This window comes from Moschus berezovskii, chromosome 2 (genome assembly GCF_049115385.1).
Source record: "Moschus berezovskii isolate FMDL1 chromosome 2, NW_MosBer_1.0, whole genome shotgun sequence".
In the NCBI taxonomy this organism is placed as follows: Eukaryota; Metazoa; Chordata; class Mammalia; order Artiodactyla; family Moschidae; genus Moschus; species Moschus berezovskii.
In genome coordinates, this window is record NC_142461.1 from 109503228 (window position 1) to 109527803 (window position 24576).

Sequence of the window (24576 nt, forward strand, 5' to 3'; positions counted from 1 at the left end):
CCTTACCCAACACCTGTAGGCTGTTTCACGTGGGAAGTGGCTCTGTGTATGAACAAAGTTGTTCTGAGGGCCCTGCTCAAATGAGGCTTACTCTTGGGAATGAACTTCCTCCAAAGCATTGTGGTCAGTGGGCATGACCCTGGATTGCCTGTGGACCAGAGCAGAGGTTCTGTACTAGTCAGGGAGTCTTTGCCAAACCACTGTGGGCACCTTTGCCCACAGGAACAGAAGAGATGCCCTTTTCTGACAAGTGCATCTTTTTCTGAAAACTAATGGCAACCTCATCCTGAGCAGCTGCATGACTTCCACAAGAGGTGCTTGATTATAGACCCTCATCACCTGAGTCAGCTCCCTACAGTAGGATGTAGAGTGTTTGGACTCACCTCTCATTCTGACTGAGGGCTTCTTGAAAATGTAAAGGTGGAGAATTTAGAAACATTCTAATTTTGCCATGGCATTCAGGGAATGAGCTAGGCATATTCTTTGAACCCAAAACTATTAAAAGACCACCCAGTTCATATAAATGTAAAGAAACCAAGGCCCTGAGAGACCAAGTGACTTAACTGAATATCTTTAGGTACACATTTGCCTCTCTGCGCAGCTGGCTGTCATCTCAGTATCTGTGGAAATTTTCTAAGAGCATAATACCATTTTAATCCCTTGACTTACACTGACTTTATTTCTGAAATGGAAGTCCATCCTTAACATAATTTGTCTCCACTAAAAATCCCAAATTAATTCAGTTTTATAAATTCAAAATTAATTGACACTCTTTGAGGAAATTTTTAATTGTATCTTGATTGGTTTTAGTATAGTACTCAAAAGAAATAAGCCTACTGAATGCTATCTCTTGTACCACATGAAGAGATTATTCTGACATTGAAATACTTTCAGAGTTCCACATATTTCCTCTAACATATCATCTGTATAACTCTCTCAGTTCACAGAAAGCATACGAGTTCCATTTTATTCCTAAGACACTGAAGCTCAAGACCATGTGGTGGCTGAATAGAAAATCAAGGCCAACAATGTCCGTGAACCTAGTTCCAGATCTATATTCTTTGCTACTGTACTGCAAGCATGTCCGCATTACCACATCCATTCTTGCTATACTGTTCAGTCTCCATCATGTTCACTTACTGAATAAGAAGGTGATTTTGTTATTGTTGTTTTCTGTCACTGCCTAAGGGGGAAAAATCTATACACACACTTGTTTATTTAATGACAGAATTTAAGGAGCGTCTACCTTCAAGACCCAGATGGGCTAATCTTTGTGTTGTATTAATTACCAAGTTTCCATTTCCCCTTGATTTGCAAATGTTTGTGGGATGGGAGTGGACAGAGGGTGGAAGCAGCAGAGATTGAGTGCTCTTGCCTTTAATATCACATGTGGAAATTCCCTTCACCCATAAGGCTACTTTAATTTATTTTATCAAAATAGTTATTTACCAGTATACTTTCTACACTTTCTGATTATTATTTGCATGTCATTTTCAATGACATGCTTTTCTGCATTTTTTATTTTGTGTGTGTGCTAAGTCACTTCAGTCATGTCCGACCCTTTTGCAACCCCATGGGACTGTAGCCCTGCCAGGCCTCTCTGTCCATGGAATTTCCTAGGCAAGAATAATGGAGTGCTATTTGCTTCTCCAGGAATCTTCCCAACCCAGAGATTGAACCCATGTCCTGCATTGGCAGGTGGGTTCTTTACCACTGAGCCACCAGGTAAGCCTACATATATGCATATGTGTGTGTGTGTGTGTGTGTATGTATGTATATATACAATTTACCATTTCAACCATTTTTTAAGTTTACAGTTCAGTGGCGTTAAGTACATTCACATTATTATGTAACCATCACCACCATCCATCTCCAGAAATTTTTCATCATCCCAAACTGAAACTCTGTACCCACTAAACAATAACTATTCATTCTCTTCTCCTCTCAGCCCTGGTAACCACTATTCAATAGTCTATGTCTATGAATTTGACTATTCTAAGTATTTCATATGTTGCAGAAGGAAATGGCAACCCACTAGTCCGTGGGGTCGCAAGAGTCGCACACAACTTAGTGACTAAACCACTTCCATCAAGTACCATATAAGTAGAACTATACAATATTTGATCTTTTGTAACTGACTTTCATACTATAGGGTCTTCAGGTTTCGTCCATGTAACAGCATTTATCAGAATTTCCTGCCTTTTAAAGGCAGAATAATATGTATATGCTACATTTTGCTTATCCATTCATATGTTGATGGATACCTTGTTTACCTCTACCCTTTGACTATTGTGAATATGTTGCTATGAAAATAGGTGCAAAAATCTGTTTGAGTTCTGCTTTCACTTCTTTTAGGTATGTACTCTGACATGAAAGTTTTGAAATCACATAATAAATGCGCATTTAATTTTGTGGGGAACCACCATACTGTCTTCCAGAAAAGCTGCACCATTTTAAGTACCCTCCAGCAATGTGCAAGCATTCCAATTCTTCCATACTTTCATGAACACTTGATGTTTTGTTTTTATATTAAAGTTGTTTTATAAATGCTTTATAACTATATAGCATTATGCCTTTCCTCTAGTAGGCTTCCACAAGCATTTATTGAATTAGTGAATGATGTTGTATCTTCAGTTCATTGATACTTCTGGCCTTGTAGCAAGGTATTTTTTAAATCCAGCATCCATGGGCATCAGAATCACTTGTGGTGGTTTGTAAGAAAGCAGATTCCCAAGGCCACATTCCACACCAATTGGGGTTATAGGACTCAGCAATTTTAACAGCATCTCAGATGATTTTGGTGCATGATAAAAGCAGGAATCAGTGCATTTGGCCAGATTGTAAACCCTAGAACATGGGACTGATCCTTCCTAGCCCCTTGGCAGCTTCCCACAGTAAACTCTAAAACTGTTTTCCTTTATATTATGAACATTGAGATATATATTTATACCTCACATGAGCAAGTTTTGGATGGTTGTTTTCCTACCCATGGATTCTGTATGTGAGGGTGATAGAAGCCTGCCTGTGACAGAACATGCGCTTTGTGCTAAATAACAGGTATTTTCTAGTACCCAGCCTGCTTGGGATAATCCATGAAACATTTAATAATATCTTCTTTTATTAAATACCAGTTATCTACATCCTGCAGACAGTTTCCAGGATGCTGGGAGATCGGTCCTTTGACTGTGGATGGGTTTTTGTTCTATAGAATTTGAAAACAAAAGCTGCTTCAATCAGCCTTTACCTGGCAAACCTTGTAAGCTGAGTACCCAGCACACGCAGGGGTTATGGTCGAAAGTGTACTTCTCTCTTCCATGACTTACTAAATAATGTAGCTCTAAGAGCTAGCTATGAGAGATTTGGTGTCTTGTAACCGCTATCTAGCGACGTATGTCCATCATGCTTGATGTTCATTAGTTAGATGAGATCAGTGAGTTAAAGAACTGTTAAATTTGTGTTTTCCTTTAATGGATATGTAACTGTGGTAGCCGAGTCACAGGACAGGAACTTGACAGAAAAGGACATGGCGGTAAGATAAGCTTATTGCAAATATACAACTTCACAAATTCTTTTAATAACTTGTCTTAACTAGGTGCTTTGCCAGTTCTTTTAATAAATGTGAATGAGGAGGTAAAAGAAAGAATAATAAACAAATGCATTATTCCTATCTTTTTCTTCATTTATATGAATTATGCATGTATCTTGTTAGTGACAAATTAAGTAAACTACTAATTTTAGGTACATTTTCAGAAGAAAGTGAATTGAAAATCTGTTTTGATAAAGTTAGAATACCAAAAAAAAAAAATTAATGGAATTGGCAATATTTAATATTAAAGCTTTAGTGAGATTTTTTTTTTAATAGTCTTTGAAACTCTTGATTCATTTCTTTCAAATTCTTATCAGGGAGATGTTCAGCAACTATTTGCCAAAACTAATTAAAAATTCCCTCCCCAAAATAGCTCAATTAATTTTTTGACAAATATTTTTTGTCATTGCTTTTAAGAATTTTTTCTCTGAAAAAATGAGACTGTCTGAGAATATTTCAAAGTCAGAGCAACAATTCTGAATGCTGGATAAAAGAAATGTAACCAAAAGAGAAAAATAAATTACACTAATATTAGTATTATAAACCTAATGCTAGGGATTCTTACACATTTTTGGAAGGTGCTAGTTTAAAATATTTCCCTAATTTTAACTTGCTTTCTACAGTTGCAAGACTGAGGATTTCCTTGCCAGAGAATCTGGCTCAGTGACAACAGAAATTTGGCATGTTTTTAGAAACCTTTTGTTCTGTAGTTTGAAACTACAGTTTGCTGATGTTGATATGCCTCACAACCTTCTTATGTTCCATCATCTTGTTGGGCTCATTAGCTACTGTGTTAAAGGAGGCTAGTATTATATTGCAAAATATTTTCCCCTTCCAGGCAGATAGCTGTAGTTACTAAAGACAAGACACCCACTAAGAAAAGTTCTACCATATAATACATTTCTATTCTAATCTGATATTTCTTTTATTATTAAATTGGTAGAGACTTTATTTCATTGACAGAGTTTTCTAAATTTGTTTGTTATGAAAATAGCTAAAATGTATGTGAAAACATGTTTTTATACTGTACCGTGGGGTCGCTATTGGTCAGACAGGACTGAGCGACTTCACTTTCACTTTTCACTTTCACACATTGGAGAAGGAAATGGCAACCCACTCCAGTGTTCTTGCCTGGAGAGTCCCAGGGACGGGGGAGCCTGGTGGGCTTCCGTCTATGGGGTCACACGGAGTCGGACACGACTGAAGTGACTTAGCAGCAGCAGCAGCAGCAGCATATTTTAGGGCTTCAGGAGAAGCCCCAGATTCTACTCTGATCCCTGAAATGCAGTGTTTAAGAAGGTGGTGTGTGTTGGGAAGAGAAAAGATTTAGAAACCAGGAGAAATAATTGCATGCAAACAGGCATTTATTTTAAAAAAGCAAGTTGATTTATGTAAAAATTCTTGTATGAAACAGCTTTGTCATGCAATCCAAACCTTCTGCAGCATGCTGTGTTCAGAACTCCAAAATAAACCTTCAATAATTGGATAGAGTAAACGGGGTTAAATAACCCCCTGAAGATCCACCGTCCTGCATCTGGCAAAAGGCTTCCCATCCAGGCCCCCACAGGAAATATGTTGAAGAGGCTTCCCGAGTCCCTGAAGTCGAATTTGTATCCATCACAATGTTTGGCTGGTTACTTAACGTGACGTGCCATGAATTTTGAGCAATGGAAATGACATCACTTGCAGTCAGACTCAAGCATCATTTCATAGAAGCAATATAAATATATATACATAACCAAGGAGGGAAAAAGGAATGATAGCTTGCTGATTCTAGGGAGGCTTTGGTAGTGTTGTAATTTAAAACAGAGATGACTGCAGTAAACTGACTCTTGGGTTTAAATTACCTTCAATGGCTTTTCTCTGCTGCATGAAAACTGAGAATATTGGAATTTGATGCTATAAATATAAGAGTAATAGGTGGGAGATTTTTAAATATTTCAGAAAAATCTATAATTGTTTCAAAAGGCATCATTTTTTTTTTCTCTCCCAAGGAAGGAGGTAGACAATTTAAAGTTACTAAAGACGGTATTGTTTTTAAGTGTGGGAAAGCCAACTTCCTCAAATCTCAATACACTGACACAATTATTTTTACTTTTTAAAATGCCTTCAGTTCTTGAACATATGGATGTATTTTGAATTAATGAAATACATTTACTTTCATGTGTTTATTTGCTTAATGTTATACTGTAAATTTATTTCAATATTTTCATGATACCTTCCTATTTACTAGTTCAGATGGTCACATAATTTCACTGTGTAGCTGAACTATAATTAAAATATTCCTCATGCTTTGAACTTTAGGATTTTCTTTTATAATGACTATAAAAATGCTGCAAGGGACATTTGCATATAAAGAGGGTTCTTCTATTAAATTATTACTTCAGGATAAATTTTCCATTTTGGAAATATAGGCCAAAATTATCAGCACTTTTGTCACCCTTGCTATATATCAGGCTGTTCAAAATTTTTCACTTACTATGATGCTATAATAATAATCATATGTCTTTTAGATCTGGAAGTGTGTTTCAAATTGATAAATAATTCTGCTTTACACTTGAAACACTCTTAGAACAAAATTATACCAAAGCATGTTTCTAAATACAAGAAACAAGAGTTATGATTTACAAGAAGTGTTAGTAAATCAACCATATAAGACTATTTACAAAGCTTATTTAAAACTTGACTTCAGGGAATTTCAGTAGAACAGGAAAGCATTTGGTAATTTTTCTTCTCACCAAGAGTTGCTCAGAGACTTAATTTTTTTTTGAGCAGATTGGTGTGCTTGACAGGCAAAAATCATTGTTGTTCATGAAATGTGGTAGACACCTTTTATATCATATAGTGTTATAATTACATATTATGTTATATATTATTATAGCTATATACTATAATTATATTTATAAATAAACTCAATGTAACAATAATAGAGGCAGGAGATAATTCTTATAGAGATCACAAAGTATAAGAACATTTTTGTAAGTGTTCAGTTGTTAATGCCTTAATGACTTAATCTTGGATAAGGCTTTCCTTTCCTTGCTTAAAAATTCTCCCTCTAAACACCTGATGCTCTTTTACATAAGTTAGCAAGCAGATCACTGGGTAGCAACAAGAATTAAAGACTTTGGAATCCTCATGTGAATGTTAGCTCATTTATATAATACACTAAACCTTGGCAGATTTTATCTCTGTCAATCCATACAAACTATTACTCTTTTTATTATTGTTTCACAACAGATCTGAAAGTGTGGCCTTCAGATCACCTTCCTTAAAATGACCTCAGATGCTTATTAAATAGTGAACCACAGCATCTTTGATAAGACAGGAATTGTTCTTCAAGAGAGTCATGCCTTAAGTTGAGACCGGAAGCATAATTATGATGTATCAGAACATAAGGGTGAAGAGTATGGAAGCAGAAAGAGCAGCATTTGCAGAAGTCTTCTGGAAGGAGAGAAAATAAGGAATATATGAGATTGAAACAATAGAGTGTTGAAATCCCAGAGAAAGAGGATGATAGAGAAGAATATTGCTTGAAAATCTATTAAATCATTAATACAATCCCCTAAACAAGGAAAAATGCACAGTCCATTTACTGAAGTTAGATCAAAACACTTTGTGTCACATGTGACAATGCAGGACAGCATGCATTTCTATGCCAACATTGGATGTATTATGCCCTAGTGCTTTTTTTTTTTTTTTCAGTTAATCCTGCTCCTGTGGACATTTTTCAGTTTTACTCTACCTGAGTCTGCTTATCTCTGTCTCAACTGACTCAACATAGTTATACCTAACTTAGGCAAGACATCCACTCGACAGTGAAAACTAAAGTCCAAAATTCCTAAACTCAAGTTGTTCTTGAGCATAGACCTGGGGGTCTAGATTCTACCATATCCACAAACAAGCCTCTGGATACGTGAACACAGGTAAATCCTGTGTGAATCCAGTTTTGTCTTACTGAATGTGAAAGAAGAGGATGCTGTAACCAACTGGCCACTTTGCAGTATAGTCACAGGGAGGTCACTTACATAGCTCCTCAGTTCAGTTCAGTCTCTCAGTCATGTCCGACTCTCTGCGACCCCATGAATCACAGCACGCCAGGCCTCCCTGTCCATCACCAACTCCCAGAGTTCACTCAAACTCATGTCCATCGAGTCGGTGATGCCATCCAGCCACCTCATTCTCTGTCGTCCCCTTCTCCTCCTGCTCCCAATCCCTCCCAGCATCAGAGTCTTTTCCAGTGAGTCAACTCATCGCATGAGGTGGACAAAGTATTGGAGTTTCAGCTCTAGCATCAGTCCTTCCAATGAACACCCAGGACTTGATCTCCTTTAGAACGGACTGGCTCCTGGGGATCTTTATTTCAACTCAGTTTTTTAAGTTAAAATTTTCTTTGATTTTAACTACATTTTAATTCAGTGATTTTGGTTGTTACAAAATGTGCAGTTATCTTCCTCAGTTCACACATCCCAGATTCCTCAATTCTGGGAAATTCTGTCGTTTTTATACCTAAATGTTGCAGTTTGTCATGTGGTTTTTAACAGATGCCAGCTGTTTTTTAATAAAAATACAAAAAGGTATTTGTTAAATATAGTAATTAACAGACACACTTTTTAAAAACTTGTCAAAATCATTAACTTAGATGAATAACTAATCAGTTTATTAAATGGCAACCCACTCCAGTATTCTTGCCTGAAAAACCCCATGGACAGAAGAGCCTAGTGGGTTACAGTCCACAGGGTTGCAAAGACTCGGACATAGCTGAGCAACCAAGTGTGCGCATGCACAGATATGCGCGCGTGCACGCAAACACACACACACACTAAGAAAAAATCCGAGGCTTACTTTTTCTAGTTAGTGATTTTTGCCTTATGTCAACACTTTCCAAAATGGCTTTGATGAAAGATTACACTTAAGGATGTTAGGAGCAGTTTATGATAAAAAGGTCCTCTGCTTAAATAAGTGTAGAACAACCCTGAATTGCTTAGGCTTCTTTTTGTCTCAAAGACTTTCAACAGCATTTAATTTAAAAGTTCACATTATAGCTCTCTCAGAACAGTATGAACATTAAGTTTCTTAAACTTATTTATCTAGATAATACTTGCTGTAATGTTTTCTGTAAAATGTCATGGAAGACTATAGAGTTCAATGGGATACTTTAAGGGCAATGCCTCTATCTGCCATGTTGGCTGTCATTTCTTGACCAGAGAATATAGGAAGAAGAGTTATTCCCAGTCATACCACATCCCAACACACTTAGTCATAAGGGGAACAGTGGCATGCAACATTATGACAATACTGAAAACATGTGGCCTCGTGACCTACTTGTTGGAGTTAGAAGGTAGATATTTCTTATTGAGGGCTTCCCAGATGGCTCAGTGGTAAAGAATCTGCCTACCAAGAAGGAGACACACTTTCTATCCCTGGGTCAGGAATATTCCCTGGAGAAGGAAATGTCAACCCACTCCAATATTCTTGCCTGGGAAATCCCATGGACAGAGGAGCCTGGCACGCTATAGTCTGTGGGGTTTCAAAGAGTCAAACATGACTTAACGACTAAATAGCAACATCTCTTATTGAGCAAGAGTATTATGCCAGTGTGTAATCAGCAAATACAAACCAAATACAGGTTAAACGGCAAAAGTTTAATATAAAGAATTAGCAGCCACAATAAAAGTGTAATCATAATATAAAAGGAAATACTAAATGGTACCCTAGGGCTGAGGGAGAGTAACCAAGGAAGGACAAACTCGAAAAGGGTTCAGACCCCCTTGGAGAAGGTGTGGCTCAGCCCCTAGAAAAGCAGAGTGGAGAGGCTTGCTGGTTTAGCTAGGCTGGAGCTGCTCTGGAGTTTCTAAACAAGCAATAGGCCACTCTTCAAGGTATAGCCTGAATGGGTGATCAACAATTGGTAGCAAGGATATGCAGTGGTAATCAGTGTGTCTATCTGGGAAAGAGACTTCAGAGAACAAAGACTGTGCAGGAGCTGGCAGAGGAAACAGCAGATGGGTGTTTATCTCCTGTGTTATGGACCAGATGCATGCAGGCTGCTCAAGGCCTCCTGGAATCAACAGCTGCTCGCTGTGTGAGCCTCCACGACACAGGCAGCTATGGGATTTGTTTCCATCCTGAGAGGGCTGTGGAAAGATTATCCCCAGGCTAAGGCTATAAGATCATGAGTGGTGGCATTCCATGTCTGTGACTGGACGAGCTCCACTGTGTGTTCTCACATTCTCCTAACCCCTGACACAGCAGCCATGCAAGAACTTGCTATTAGCTCTTCTTCCTACAATGTCCCTCTGGCACCCTCTACTGAGAAAGCTAAACGTTATAAAGAAGAAATGTTTAAAGGGATTTAGTCATTTGTTGTTCAGTGGCTCAGTCGTCTCCGACTCTTTGCAACTTTGCGGACTGTAACAGCACGCCAACCATCCCTGTCCTTCACCACCTCCTGGAACTTGCTCAAACTCATGTTCCTTAAGTCAGTGATGGTGATGGTGCATTTATCATGGTGCATATATTGAATGGTACACCTTGAGGTGAGAGGCAATAAATTGACAACCAACATAGGCATGTAACTTACCATTTGTAATAGTGACCTATATAGCAGAGTACCTTACCACTCTCTGTCACTGCACAAGGTGAAATGCTGATATTTCTATGTTTCTAATCCTTCCCAAGTATAAAGCCTGGAGGAATTACTACCAAATCACTGTTTTATTTTTTTGGTTTTCAACATCTTCAGCTCAGTTCAGTTGCTCAGTTGTGTCCGACTATTTGCTACTGCATGGACTGCAGCATGCCACACTTCCCTGTCCATCACCAGCTCCCAGAGTTTACTATTTTATTTTGAAATTATTCTAGGTTCACAGGAAGTTGCAAACATAGTACAAAATGAGCTTATGTACCTCATTACTATAGAATATTCTCAAAAGCAGGAAATCAATAGAGATACAATATGTATATATATATATATTTTCTTGCCATTTTATCACATGTGGATTTTTGTACTTTCATTATAGCTGTTCATTCTTTACAACCAAAGCAAGAAAGATATGGAATGTTTCACCCCCTCACAGATCTTTTGCTTCAGTCAACACACCTGACCCCTATATTCATAACCTCTGGCAACCACTAATCTGTTCTGCATATCTATAATTTTTCAATTTCATGAATGTTATATAAATATAATCATACACTATGTGAATTTTTTGAGATTGGATTTTTCACTCAGTATAATGTCCGTATATATATAGTTAGTTAGCTAATAATTTTTATCTACTCTGCAGTCTCTGTCTTTTAATTCATCTTTTTAGACCATTTATATTTTATATAATAATATTACTGGGCCCACCATTTTATTTTGTTTTATCTTATTCCCTCTGCTTTTTGTTTCTCTCTTTACTTTTTCATGCCATCTGTGAGTTATTTGAATAGCTATTGGAATTCATTTTGATTTATCTATAGTGCATTTTCGGAGAAGGCAATGGCACCCCACTCCAGTACTCTTGCCTGGAAAATCCCATGGACAGAGGAGCCTGGTGGACTGCAGTCCATGAGGTCGCTAAGAGTCGGACACGACTGAGCAACTTCACTTTCACTGTTCACTTTCATGCACTGGAGAAGGAAATGGCAACCCACTCCAGTGTTCTTGCCTGGAGAATCCCAGGGATGGGGGAGCCTGGTGGGAGGCCGTCTATGGGGCCGCACAGAGTCGGACACGACTGAAGTGACTTAGCAGCAACAGCAGCATAGTACATTTTAATAAATCTCGTGTCTGATGGGTTTTTTAAGTGCTTTCTGTAGATCTCACGTGATACACATGTAACTAACACAATCTATTGGTCTCAACAATCTCCCAGCTTGAGTGAAGTGTAGAAACTTTACCATCTTTATCCCTTCACTATTGCTAGTCCATAAAATAATTGTCTCAAATAAATCATCTCTACATACTGAGTACCACATCAGATAGTGTTATACTTATTGTAATTAACCGTCAACATATTTTAGAAACTTCAAAAGGAGAAAGTCTGATGTGTTTGTCTATGATTTTGCTGTTTATGTTGTTCCTTCTTTGTTCCTTCATTCCAGAACTTCTTCTTTTATAGTTTCTTTTGTATTTTAAGAACTCCCTTTGTCATTCTCTTAGGGTAAGTTTGATGGTAATGAATTCTCTTAGTTTTTCTTTGAGAATATTGTCACTTTGCCCTCATTTCTGAAGGTTAATTTTAGTAGAGATATAATTTGGGGTTGACAGTTATTTTCTATTAGTTCTTGAAAAATATTTTGTCACTTCCTCCTGAACTTCATGGTTTCTGATGAGATATTCACTGTCATTCAAATTGTTTTTCCTCTATAGGTAAGGTTTCATATATTTCTTACTGATTTCAACATTTCTGTTTTTTTTCAAAATTTTGTTTTTCTGAAATTTTATTTTGATGTGTCACAAGGATTCACGCAACTTTTTCTTTACTGTCTTTTTTTTTTTTTACTATATCTTACTATGTCTTTTCATATCTTTTGTTATTAAAAAAGTTAGAAAATTTTTATCCAGGTTATCTAATAATATTTTTCAGCACCACCATCTTTCTCCTCTTCTGGGATCCCAGTGACATGAATGCTAGATCTTTTTGATGGTCTCACTGGTCTCTGATGTTCTACTTTTTTTTTTACCATATTTTCTTTGTGTGTTTACATAGGTAATTTCTATCATTCTGTATTTGAGTTCATTGACCCTTTATTTTGTCCTTTCCATTCTACTGAGACTATCCAGTGAAGTTTTCTTTTCTTTTGCTTTATTTATGTCTCATTTCTAAAATTTCGATTTTTTTAAATCTATTTGCTAAGCCTTTTCCATTTGAACATTTTAAAGCAGTTTGAAATTGTTCATTTATCAATTTTATGATGACTACTTTAAAATTCTTGTCAGATAATTCCAAATATCTGAGTGAACTCAATGTTATTGCCCATTGTTTTTCTCCTTCAGTTTTTAGGTTTTCATGGCATTTCAGTATCTGGACACTTGGGCAATTATGATATGAACTTTGGATCTTACCTAAATCTGTTTCAGAAAATGAAGGGAGGAGTTGCCTCATTATTGCGAAGTTGAGGTAGAAGTCCAGTTTCCCCAATTAGTGTTCTTTGACTTCCTGGAGAAGGGAATCCACTACTGTTATGTGGTTGTGAGATTCACTGATATCATCCTGCCTGGCTGGGGAGGGAATTGCTCCTCTTTATTGATCCCCCTGTAGCCTCCACTGATACCATTGCTAGAAGAGAACCCCTACCAACAGTGATGTTGGTGAAAGCTGTAGTTGCAAACTCCAGCATCCTCTGATACAGGCAGGGAAGGGGAGAAATGTTTCCTTACCGCTAGGAAAGTACATGATCCTTGTGTGTGTGTGTGTGTGTGTTAGTTGCTCAGTTGTGTCCAACTATTTGTGACCCCATGGACTGTAGCCCACCAGGCTTCTCTGTCCATGGAATTCTCCAGGCAAGAATACTGAAGTGGATTGCCATTCCCTTCTCCAGAGGAACTTCCCAACCCACGGATCAAACCCAGGTCTCCTGCATCGCAGGCAGGTTCTTTACCATTTGAGCTACAGGGAAGTCCCTGATCCTTACATGGCCACCAATGGTATCTTGGAGGAAGACTTTATTACCACCAAATGAGTATGAAAATCCTCTTCACCCAGTTTTCTCTGATACCATGGTTATAGTGGTAGGGGAGGGAAGTCAATGAGGGATTTGTGATAAATATATATTTGATCTTTGTCTCTCGCTTCTGGCACACAGCTCCTAAAGCTCTTAGAATCTCTGAAGTGATGACTGACTGTGTTTTGTATGATGATGAGGTGATTGATGGCTGGGGGCCCAAGATGGCTTCAAAATGAGGGTTACTCACCAGAAACACTGAAGCATGATTAGAAGATGGAAATTTTAACCATACCCCTGACCTCCAAGGAGGGAAGAGGGGCTAGAGATTGAGTTAATCATCAATGACCCATGGTTTAATCAATCATGCCCCTATAATTGTTAGTTAGAATAGGAAAAAGGAGTCCATAATGGCAGTGGCTAAAAGACAGAGGAAAAAGCCCACGAAAATAGAACAAAGGAAGGTCCAAGGACCAGAGTGAGAATCTCAGGTAAAACAGCCCTCCTGGCTAGCCCAATTTACATAGGGCAAGCTCAGGGGGAGGAGAAAAAACATACAAAAAGAGGAGAAAAAAATTGAGTCGGGGGCTTTTCTTCTCTTCACATCTTTTGGGCCAGCCCACCCTCACACCTCGAGGATGTCTTTTCCTTTGGTTGCCAATTAAAACTGAGCTGTAGCACCAATCCATCCATCACTTCAAATTTTTGCTGCAGTGAGACAGAACTGAGGAAATTACAAACTCCCTTGACATAATGATACCTTTGTAAAAGCTCTTTAAGTGGTGGATTTGGAGAGCTTCTGGGTTGGTGACTACATCAAAGTGCTTGAAGAGTAGCACACCTGGAGAAGGCATGGAGGCTCCACAACCCCTCCCATACTTGCCCTATACATCTTTTACATTTGACTGTCCATGAGTTTTATCCTTTATAATAAACAGGTACATTTAAGTAATGTAGCTTTCTGAGTTCTATACGCCCTTCTAGAAAATTAACAAACTTGAGTAGGGAATCATGAGAACCCCCAACTTATAACCAGTTTGTTCAAGGTACAGGTGGCAACCAGGGACTTATAACTGGCCTCTGAAGTAGGGGCAGTCTTGTGGAACTAAAGCCTTAACCTTTGGAATCTGTGCTAATGCCAGATGGTTAAACTGAATTGTAGCACACCCCACTGGAGTCCAGAAAGGTATGGCAATTATTGTCTAAAAGTTTTGCTAACTTTCCCCTTTCCTACTTTTGCTGGAGACAGCAGGCTGTTTGTTCCTATTGGAGTCTTTGGTTTACTGGCTCTTTGAGCAACATGTTCTGGATATATGACTAAAAGAAAACTCAAGGAATTCACCACCATTTTGTTCCTCAATTGCAGAAGTTCCTAGACTGTCTGCCTTCTCTTTAAATTTTACATATTATTTCCAGGATATTTAGCTATATTTAGAGAAAGGAATTGAGAAAATATGCCTATTCCGTCTTCATCTAGAGATAGAATTTCCAAGTCAGTTTTGAAATTAGGATCGCCTTTCTTATATGAGAAAAATGGTTTTCCTTTTCCATCTTCGAGTTTTTTCTCTCCCAGCTTTCCATTCTTAATTATGCAAGATTGACTCAGAAACCATTTCTTCATTAAATAACCTCATGAGGTGCCTATTACCATCTGTGAAATGTTTCCACCATTCTTTCCTTTGCTAGTAAGATCCTCTCTGAAGTCCATTTACACATGAGACTCAGACATTTTCAGCATATGTTGATTAGACTCTCACTATATGTTGATCATTCTCCAAAACAGATATTCAGGTCTTGTTGGGTACTACTGTTTTATTGAGACTTTCTATAATAAGAGGCTAATCCAAACTTATTAGTTAGCACTATCATTAAAACCAAATTTTTCCAGTCTGTTCAGTCTATGGATTTTTGGTTTAAAATAACCTCTTTCTTTAAAGCTTTCTTATCTAGGAGACTCCTACTTAGCATAAATGATTAAGTGATTAAAATGATTTAGCCAGAGATGGGTCTGGGAATGGAATTGACAGCTACTGGAAGATCTAATTCACACTAGACATTTTACGCATTATCTAATGCATTTCTCAAAATAAAGCCTTAATGTATATAAGTCCTTTTTACCAATGAAACTTTTGCAAGGTCACACAGTTGGTAAAACCCAACCTGGGATTGAACTCCTACGTACGTATAGAGCTAGCCAGCAGTCTATGAACCATTAGTCAACCATTAATCAATTAGTGGACAGAAAAAATTTTCTTAAGTGAAGCATATTAGAAAATATCATCAGACATTTCACATAGTAAAGGGAAAAATTATTTAATGAAAACAAGTTCACTTCATATACATATATGTATGTATGCATATAAATAAATTTATTAATGTATGTGCAGTGAGTCCCAGTGCATAAAAATGTTTTTTATAATGTGGTTGGCAGACAAAGAAGTCTGGAGCCATTTTGTTAGGTGACCTTTTGAGATACTTTCACTTAATCTAAGTAAGAATGTTTACCATACCCACTGTGCTAATACTTTTCCAGGAAGAAGCATCATCATTCAAGAGCAAAATATATTTTTTGAAGCCCCAAATTTACTGTGTAGAATCTCTGGGTTACAACAGAAAGTTGCTGTTTCTATGATAAGAATTCATGCTAATGTGTAGCTCTTGATGCCTATGATTCGTTTATGTGTGTGTATATGTTTGTTTCTGGTAAAAGGACATTTTACAATTTGATTTTTTTCTACTCACCACAAAACTCTGTATCAAAGTGAAAATTTAATCATTTTCATAATGAGATATAAATTGGATGCTTGAAGTACATTGAGACATTACACTGTGGTGGTTAAAAGGGAAGATTCTGCAGTCACACAGATGTATTTCAAATCCAGGCTCTGTCACATAGAACCTTAGGCAAATTAATTCTCAACTTCCTTACCTGGAAAATAGTATCCATAGTAGCAACTAACTCATTTTGAGAATGTTGGAATTAAAATGAGATATACATATAAATTATTATCAAAGTATTTTTCTTATAGCAAAAGCTTAATAGCTTTTAGATATTAGTCCAAAACTTTTAAGTTAATACATTTGCAGAAACCAAGAATTACAAAAGAAGTCCTGAATGGTTACAGGCAGAAAATAAACCCGCTTTTTTCCTGTTGTTAAATCACCCAGTCATGTCTGACTCTTTATGACCCCATGGACTGTAGCACGCTAGGCTGCTCTGTTCATGGGATTTCCCAGGCAAGAATACTGGAATGGGTTGCCATTTCCTTTTTCAGGGGATCTTCCCTACCCAGGGGTCAAACCCATGTCTCTTGAGTCTCCTGAATTGGCATATGGATTTTTTTTAGCCCTAGCACCACCTGGGAATGACTTTCCTGTTGACTTGTTAAATTGCTCTTTCCTCAGAACATACACGACTAACAGAATATACTAAATGATGAAAGAATATTGATTAAATTTTACTTTGTAAGTAATTATTGGCTGATTTAGCATAAAATAAAAGGGAAGAAAATAATGTTTTCCTAGTTTTGTCTCTATAGTTTTGTCTATAAATCAACATTTATAATCAAATGTCCATGACTAAGGGCTTCCCTGATAGCTCAGTTGGTAAAGAATCCTCCTGCAATGCAGGAGACCCAGGTTGGATCCCTGGGTTGGAAAGATCCCCTGGAAAAGGGAAAGGCCACCCACTCCAGTATTATGGCCTGGAGAATTCGATGGACTCTATAGTCCATGGGGTTGCAAAGAGTTGGACACAATTGTCCATGGCTGTACAAGTCAGTCCTCTCCATGATCTAATTCTCAGTTAACTGACATAACTTTGAAGGGTCAAGTCAGCCAGAAATTATATAGCAAAGCTGGATTTCTACACTGGACCACAAATCCCAAGATCCGGCACGCCTAAACTGTGTTTAGAAAATTATTCACACATATCTTTAATGAAAGGACTTTTGATATTGCAGGACAACCTGGAATCATCCATGTTCCCAATGCAGAAGGGCTCTCTGAACCTCTTGCGGCAGAAATGGGAATCCAGCGATTACCAGAAAAGTGAGTACAGTCCCAGGAGCAGTCGTTGCAGGCTTTTCCAGCCTCAAGAAAACAAATTGCCTGAACCTGAAGGAGAGGAAGCATCAACACCTGGACCTCCAGATCCTCCAAGTCTGCTCCGAAGTGTCAGAGAAGAGATATTGAGTGCAGAGCCTGAAGAGAAGTGTCCTGAGGACAGGAGTGACTACTCGAGCGACTGTGGTCAGCTGGAAGTGCTGAAGGAGGATTCCCTGAGTGGTCGGCGCAGGATTGAACGGTTCTCCATCGCCCTTGACGAGCTGAGGAGTGTGTTTGAAGCTCCAAGGAGCGGAAACAGACAAGCTGGACCAGCTGAGTACAGCCGGAAGGTAAAGGAGCCATTGATTGAGAGTCCACATTTATAATAGACAAGATAGGCAGCTTGCCTAGCCTTCTATTTCTAAGCATATAGTGGTTTGTTTTTTTTCCCCCACTTCTCCACTATTCTAGACAGATATCCTGAAGCAACCATGTAATACCGTGTGAAATGTGGCATCCACTGTTATGGACTTCCTCTATGGTCTGTTCCTTCGGGAACTTGATCTCCTTTCACTCCCACAAAAACAGCTCTGATACGCCCTTTTTTTTATAGATGTTTCTTTATGTGTATGCCTTGTTTCTGCAGCTAGGTTGTAAATTCCTTAGAGGTAAGGACAATTTCTTATCAATCTTTGTACTTCAAACATCTAAGAAATGGTGCTGCATTTAGCTCCATGAGGATTTATCAGGATTTATCAGTAATGATGGTGAAGTGGAACAAGTGAAGGCTCTGGAACCAACAGTGACCTAGATTATAATCCTGACACCTGCCATTTACTTCTAGCTGTGTGAAGCTTAACATTGTGAATGTGTGTCTTAATCTGCTACTTCTCAGGCATCTTGTAAGAATTATTGATATTATGTTTATACCACAGGGCATACGGTCTGGAGTATTTTGTGGTAAAGGATGATTATGCCTCAGTGATTATGGTGTACTATAATGTCACCTATAAAATATGTCTATTAGCTAAAGGGGACATTTATTCAAATACAGGAAATAAGATTAGCAGCATTGTTAACAAATACCACATTTACATTTCTGTTGTCAGTTAAAAGCAACTACTGCTTAAACTGAAATTGTTTGAATGTATCGCACTCAATAGAGTCCCTACAAAAGAGATTATAGTTGAATTTCATAAATAATTAATAAATAATCTCAGGTTTTCTGTTGGGAAGCAAACTCCATGCTCTGTTCTTTTTTGTTTTTTTTTTTTAAGCTTAGTGACAGTTATCAGGGGGCACAGTCCTATTCTTGTTAATGGATAATTAGCCTTTGTTGAAGACTTCACAGAAATAGAAAAATTTTCAAAATATTATTTTGCTAATATTTGCTCTCAGGTTTTTATTGGGACATATTGTAGTTATGATGAGACCATTGTTGTATATCAAGTAACTCAACTTAGTTTAATGAGAATAAGGGATATAAAGTTATATATATGAGATTATGTTGAAGCTAGAGAATGTCTCAAAAAAATCAAACTTTTGATACTTGCCAATCTCCAATTTGAGGACTTTGTTTCCCTCCTTTTTACTCTACAGGTGTAAATTTTTTGTTTATGGCTTTATAATATCTTTTAGTTTGATCCCTGGGTCAGGAAGATGCCCTGGAGAAGGAAATGGCAAGCCACTCCAGTATTCTTGCCTGGAGAATCCCTTGGACAGAGGAGCCTAGTGGGCTAAAGTCCATGGGGTCGCAGAGATTTGGACGTGACTGAGTGACTAACACACACAGTTGGATGTCTAGGAATTGGGGAACACTTAACGTAGATCCTTACAATGTCATCTATTTTTAACTTAATGAATTAAGTAAAGCCACAGAAAAGAGTTTCATCTCTGTTGACTTTAGTATTACAATTCTGAATATTTACCCAAGATAATTAAAGAATTAGCTAAAGATAGAAAATGCCATTCTTATAAATTATTTAATAGAACCTATCCTCATCTGAAACAGATGTAGCTGCTTAAATACATTTATTTTAAAAAAACAAAACATTAATAAGGGTTTCTGGTTGAAATGTGAGATTACTACTATTGGTATGGTATGTGATTTTTGGACCTGGTGCCTATAAAAATAATTATGGAAAGAAATCAGATGTGAAAACACCTCTTGGTTTTCAAAAATGAAATTTGATTAACATCTTTAATACACTGTGTTCTAGCCATTCTAAGGTACTGTGCCATAACACGGTATTTCCCTAAATGTATAAAACATGGATTGTGTGTTTAGAAATTTTTCATCTATAGAAATAAACATGAATTTTAGAATAAGTTCTTATGAATGAATGTTAGTAATGGTTGCAGAACTCTCTATATAAATTCCATATGACTTCTAAAACAAGGAGGAAAAAAGGAAAAGAAAAATGAGAATCCAATGAGAAATTAACTTCTTTCTTCCAATGAATCATTTTATGTTACTAGGCATGCAAAAAGAGTCCTAGTTCAACTTAAAATTATGTATTTCATGCAAAAGCTAAGCTAGCAATTTTATGCAACTTAACATTGAACCCTTTGTTTCTATAGATCCCTTTCTTCTTTTTTATATCAATACTTTGTTATTATTATAAGTTAATGGCATAATATTGATTTGCATAAGTTATCCAAAATATACTAACTACTTTATAACTGACATTTATATTTATGGAGACCCTCTATTGAGATATTGGTGATGTGGGGAAAGGTTCTCAATATTTATGATTTTTAAAGTAAAGACAAAAAATAATTTCAGATAAGAAAGGTTATTGCAATTAGGAATTCATCTCAACAATAATAAACAAGAACTGCATTTTCGTGTTGTTGTAGAGGGGAACTCTTCAGCAATAGGCACTTGTTAAGAAAAATTTCATAAAATTGTTGAGGTTCAGTCTAAGTTTGTAAAATTTTTAAAGGCATGGAATCTTTTATATATGTGTACACATATTTACAGATATGCACACTAATATATCTGTTTAAAACATTTAAAGTCAACATAGGAGAAATATGTCTTTATTAAAAAGTGTCCATTAACAGATAGTTTAGAAAATATTTGTTAATTGATAAAAGGAATTATAAGAGCCAATGTTGTTTCTATAAGAATATAAGCTCATAAAATAGAGATGATCTTAACCCGTAAAAGTAGTCACTGTATTCCAGAGCTTTTGTTAAAACAATTTACCCTAATATAGTTGCAACAGAAAATTAATGAGAAAATCTTAAAATAATTTACCTGCTGGCATTTTATAATTTCAAAAGATACACAACCTACTGTTATCATTTGTAAAACTCCTTATAAAACAACATAGAATGAACTTTTGCACTGAGGATTTTTATGCTCATGAGGAAGACAATCATTCAAAGACATAAATTCAAACAGGCATTATCCCAAATAAATGGTATGGAACATGATTTTAATAGAGTTTTTAAGAACTTATAAGAATCTAAGATTATAAATTTCAGAGAAAATGCCATATCCATTTGTAACGATAAGAAATCACTATTATATCATGTGATGTATCCATTAGCATTTACTGCATAACAAACCACCTCAAAATTAGAATCTTTTAACAGTATACATTTGGGATTGCTTACAATTCTCTAGTGAGCTGCAAAGTTTATCTAGTGTTTTCTGGCCTCACACATTTATCTATGGTCAGTTGCCAAGTGAGCAGGAGTCTGGCTGCTCTAGGATGGTTCCAGGGTAGGACAACTCTGTCCTGCCCCGTGTGGTCTTTCCTCCTCCAGTGGGTTGCCCAGATTTATGCTCAGGTCATAGAAGTATCAAGAGAGACAGTGGAACTTCCTTAGGGCTCTGTAGGTCTCCACTCAGAGCTTGCACATCTCTTCTCCATATTGTATTGGCCAAAATCATCATAAAACAAGCCAAATTATAATGTGCTGAAATATATATCACCTCTTGATGGGAGGAATTGCAGACTCACATTTGCAAAATCTTCATGACCCAGACAATCACAACGGTATGATCACTCACCCAGCCAGACATCCTGGAATGCAAAGTCAAGTGGGCCTTAGGAGGCATCACTATGAACAAAGCTAGTGGAGGTGATGGAATTCCAGTTCAGCTATTTCAAATCCTGAAAGATGATGCTGTGTAAGTGCTGCACTCAATATGCCAGCAAAATTGGAAAACTCAGCAGTGGCCACAGGACTGGAAAAGGTCTGTTTTCACTTCAATCTCAAAGAAAGGCAATGCCAAACAATGCTCAAACTACCACACAATTGCACTCATTTCAAACACTAGCAAAGTAATGCTAAAAATTCTCCAAGCCAGACTTCAACAGTACATGAACTGTGAACTTCCAGATGTTCAAGCTGGTTTTAGAAAAGGCAGTGGAACAAGAGATCAAATTGCCAACATCTGTTGGATTATCAAAAAAGCAAGAGAGTTTCAGAAAAACATCTATTTCTGCTTTATTGACAATGCCAAACCCTTTGACTGTGTGGATCACCACAAACTATGGAAAATTATGAAAGAGATTGGAATACCAGACCACCTGACCTGCCTCTTGAGAAATCTGTACGCAGGTCAGGAAGCAACAGTTAGAACTGAACAAGGAACAGCAGACTGGTTCCAAATAGGGAAAGGAGTATGTCAAGGCTGTATATTGTCACCTTGCTTATTAACTTATATGCAGAGTACATCATGAGAAATGCTGGGCTGGATGAAGGACAAGCTGGAATCAAGATTTCCATGAGAAATATCAATAATCTCAGATATGCAGATTACACCACCCTCATGGCAGAAAGCAAAGAAGAACTAAAGAGGCTCTTGATGAAAGTGAAAGAGGAGAGTGAAAAAGTTGCCTTAAAACTCAACATTCAGAAAACTAAGATCATGGCATCTGGTCCCATCACTTGATGGCAAATAGATGGGGAAACATTGGAAACAGTGACAGACTTTATTTTAGGGGGCTCTAAAACCACTGCAGATGGTGACTGCAGCCATGAAATTAAAAGATATTTAGTCCTTAGAAGAAAAGTTATGACCAGCAAAGATGGCATATTAAAAAGCAGAGACATTACTTTACCAACAAAGGTCCGTCTAGTCAAGGCTATGGTTTTTCCCGTGGTCATGTATGGATGTGAGAGTTGGACTATAAAGAAAGCTGAGTGCCGAAGAATTGATGTTTTTGAACTGTGGTGTTGGAGAAGACTCTTGAGAGTCCCTTGCACTGCAAGGGGATCCAACCAGTCCATCATAAAGGAAATCAGTCCTGAATATTCATTGGAAGCACTTATGTTGAAGCTGAAGCTCCAATACTTTGGCCACCTGATGTGAAGAACTGACTCATTTGAAAAGACCCTGATGCTGGGAAAGATTGAAGGCGGGAGGAGAAGGGGATGACAGAGGATGAGATGGCTGGATGGCATCACCGACTCAACAGACATGAGTTTTAGTAAACTCTGGGAGTTGGTGATGAACAGGGAGGCCTGGCGTGCTGCAGTCCATGGGATTACAAAGAGTCAGACACAACTGAGTGACTGAACTGAACTGAACAGATTTGCGAGGGTAAGCAGTCAAGGAGATGAATAATGAGCTACTCTATAAACAATCTACCACAAGCAAGTTTACGTAAACACATTCAAGAATCAGAATGGTTCAATGTATCTTGAATAAATGCAAAATCAGGAGGAGGACTTTACACAAAAGGATACATAATGTTAGCTATTTATGGACAAAGCTCTTCTCTTATTCTTCTCTTAGATTCAATTAATTGACTACACTGATGATAATACAGAGGCAGAATAATAGCCTCCCAAAGATGTTCACATCCTGATCCCCAGAACTTGTGAATATGTTACTAATAAGGCAAAGGGGACTTTGAAATGTGGTTAAGGATCTTGAGATGGAAAAGTTTTCCTGAAGTATACCAGGTGAAAACAGGGTGTTTGTAAAAAGGAGGCAGGAATGTCAGAGTGAGAGATAATCAGAGAAGATATGATGAGAGAACCAGAGATGGGAATGGTACAGGGCCATGATCCAAGGAATGTGGGCAGCCTCTGGAAACAGAGGCAAGGAAACCAGCCCCTCCCCCTCCACCCCCTCCCCTGCCCACAGCGTCCAGAAGGAAGGTTTTCCTGAAGACATGTTGACTTTAGACCAGTGAAACTAACTTCAGACTTTGATCCCCTATACTACAAGATCATAAATTTGTGTTGTTTTAAGTCCCTAAGCTTATGGTAATTTGTTTCAGCAGCTATGGGACTAATACAGTTATACTGTAGGCTTTTCAAAATCTGTTAAAAAATGTTAGGTAGTATATGATTTTAGAGTTTTCCTCTTCTCTTCCTTGATGAATATATTCCCATATTTTAAAATCATACTTTTGACTCTCTTCTATATGTAGTTGATGATATGCATGTTTTTAACTTTAGGTAACCAAGAAACATTAATAAATTTAGTTTTGGATGCTCTGTATTTGATATGCAACACATAGTCACCTAAATGGGTGAATTTATTAGGAGAGGAAGTTTGGCAAAGGAATAATAACAAAAGAAAAAGAAAAGGAAGAATATTATAAAGGAAAAAGTAAACACAAAGCATTGTGAGATACACTTGCTTCAAATCATGTTTCTTCTATGAGTAAATATATATTTAGGTGGAATATACATGCAATTTTTAAATAAAACCAACTTAACTCTGGATTGGCCACCTGATGCAAAGAGCCAACTCGTTGGAAAAGACCCTGATGCTGGAAAATATTGAAGGCAGGAAGAGAAGGGAACGACAGAGGATAAGACAGTTGGATGGCATCACTGACTCAATGGACCATGAGTTTGAGCAAAATTCCAGGAGATGATGAAGGACAGGGAAGCCTGGAGTACTGCAGTCATTGGGGCTGCAAAAAATCAGACACAACTTAGCGACTGAATAACACAAACCACTCTGGGCATTAGATTTTGAATAGCAGCAGTATTTAAACTAATTTGGAGCAAAGCAAACTTGTTCAAGTTCTTTAATCTTTTTTCCAGTTCTTGGTTGCTATCCATAGCACTAGAACAGTGAGACCATGAAGCAAGTGCCACTGAAGGATCACTTCAGCCTTCCCTATGATCCCAGTGTGAATAAGAGGTTTCTTGATTCAATTAATAATTAATTTTTCATCTATTCCATTCTTGTCTTTAGACTCCAAATGTTAAATGACTTTATCTTCACAGTAGCTTAATGATTTACTTGTTTTCAATGCACAGATATGATCTTTGTCCTAAACCCCACTCACTTGTGCAATCCATTTAAT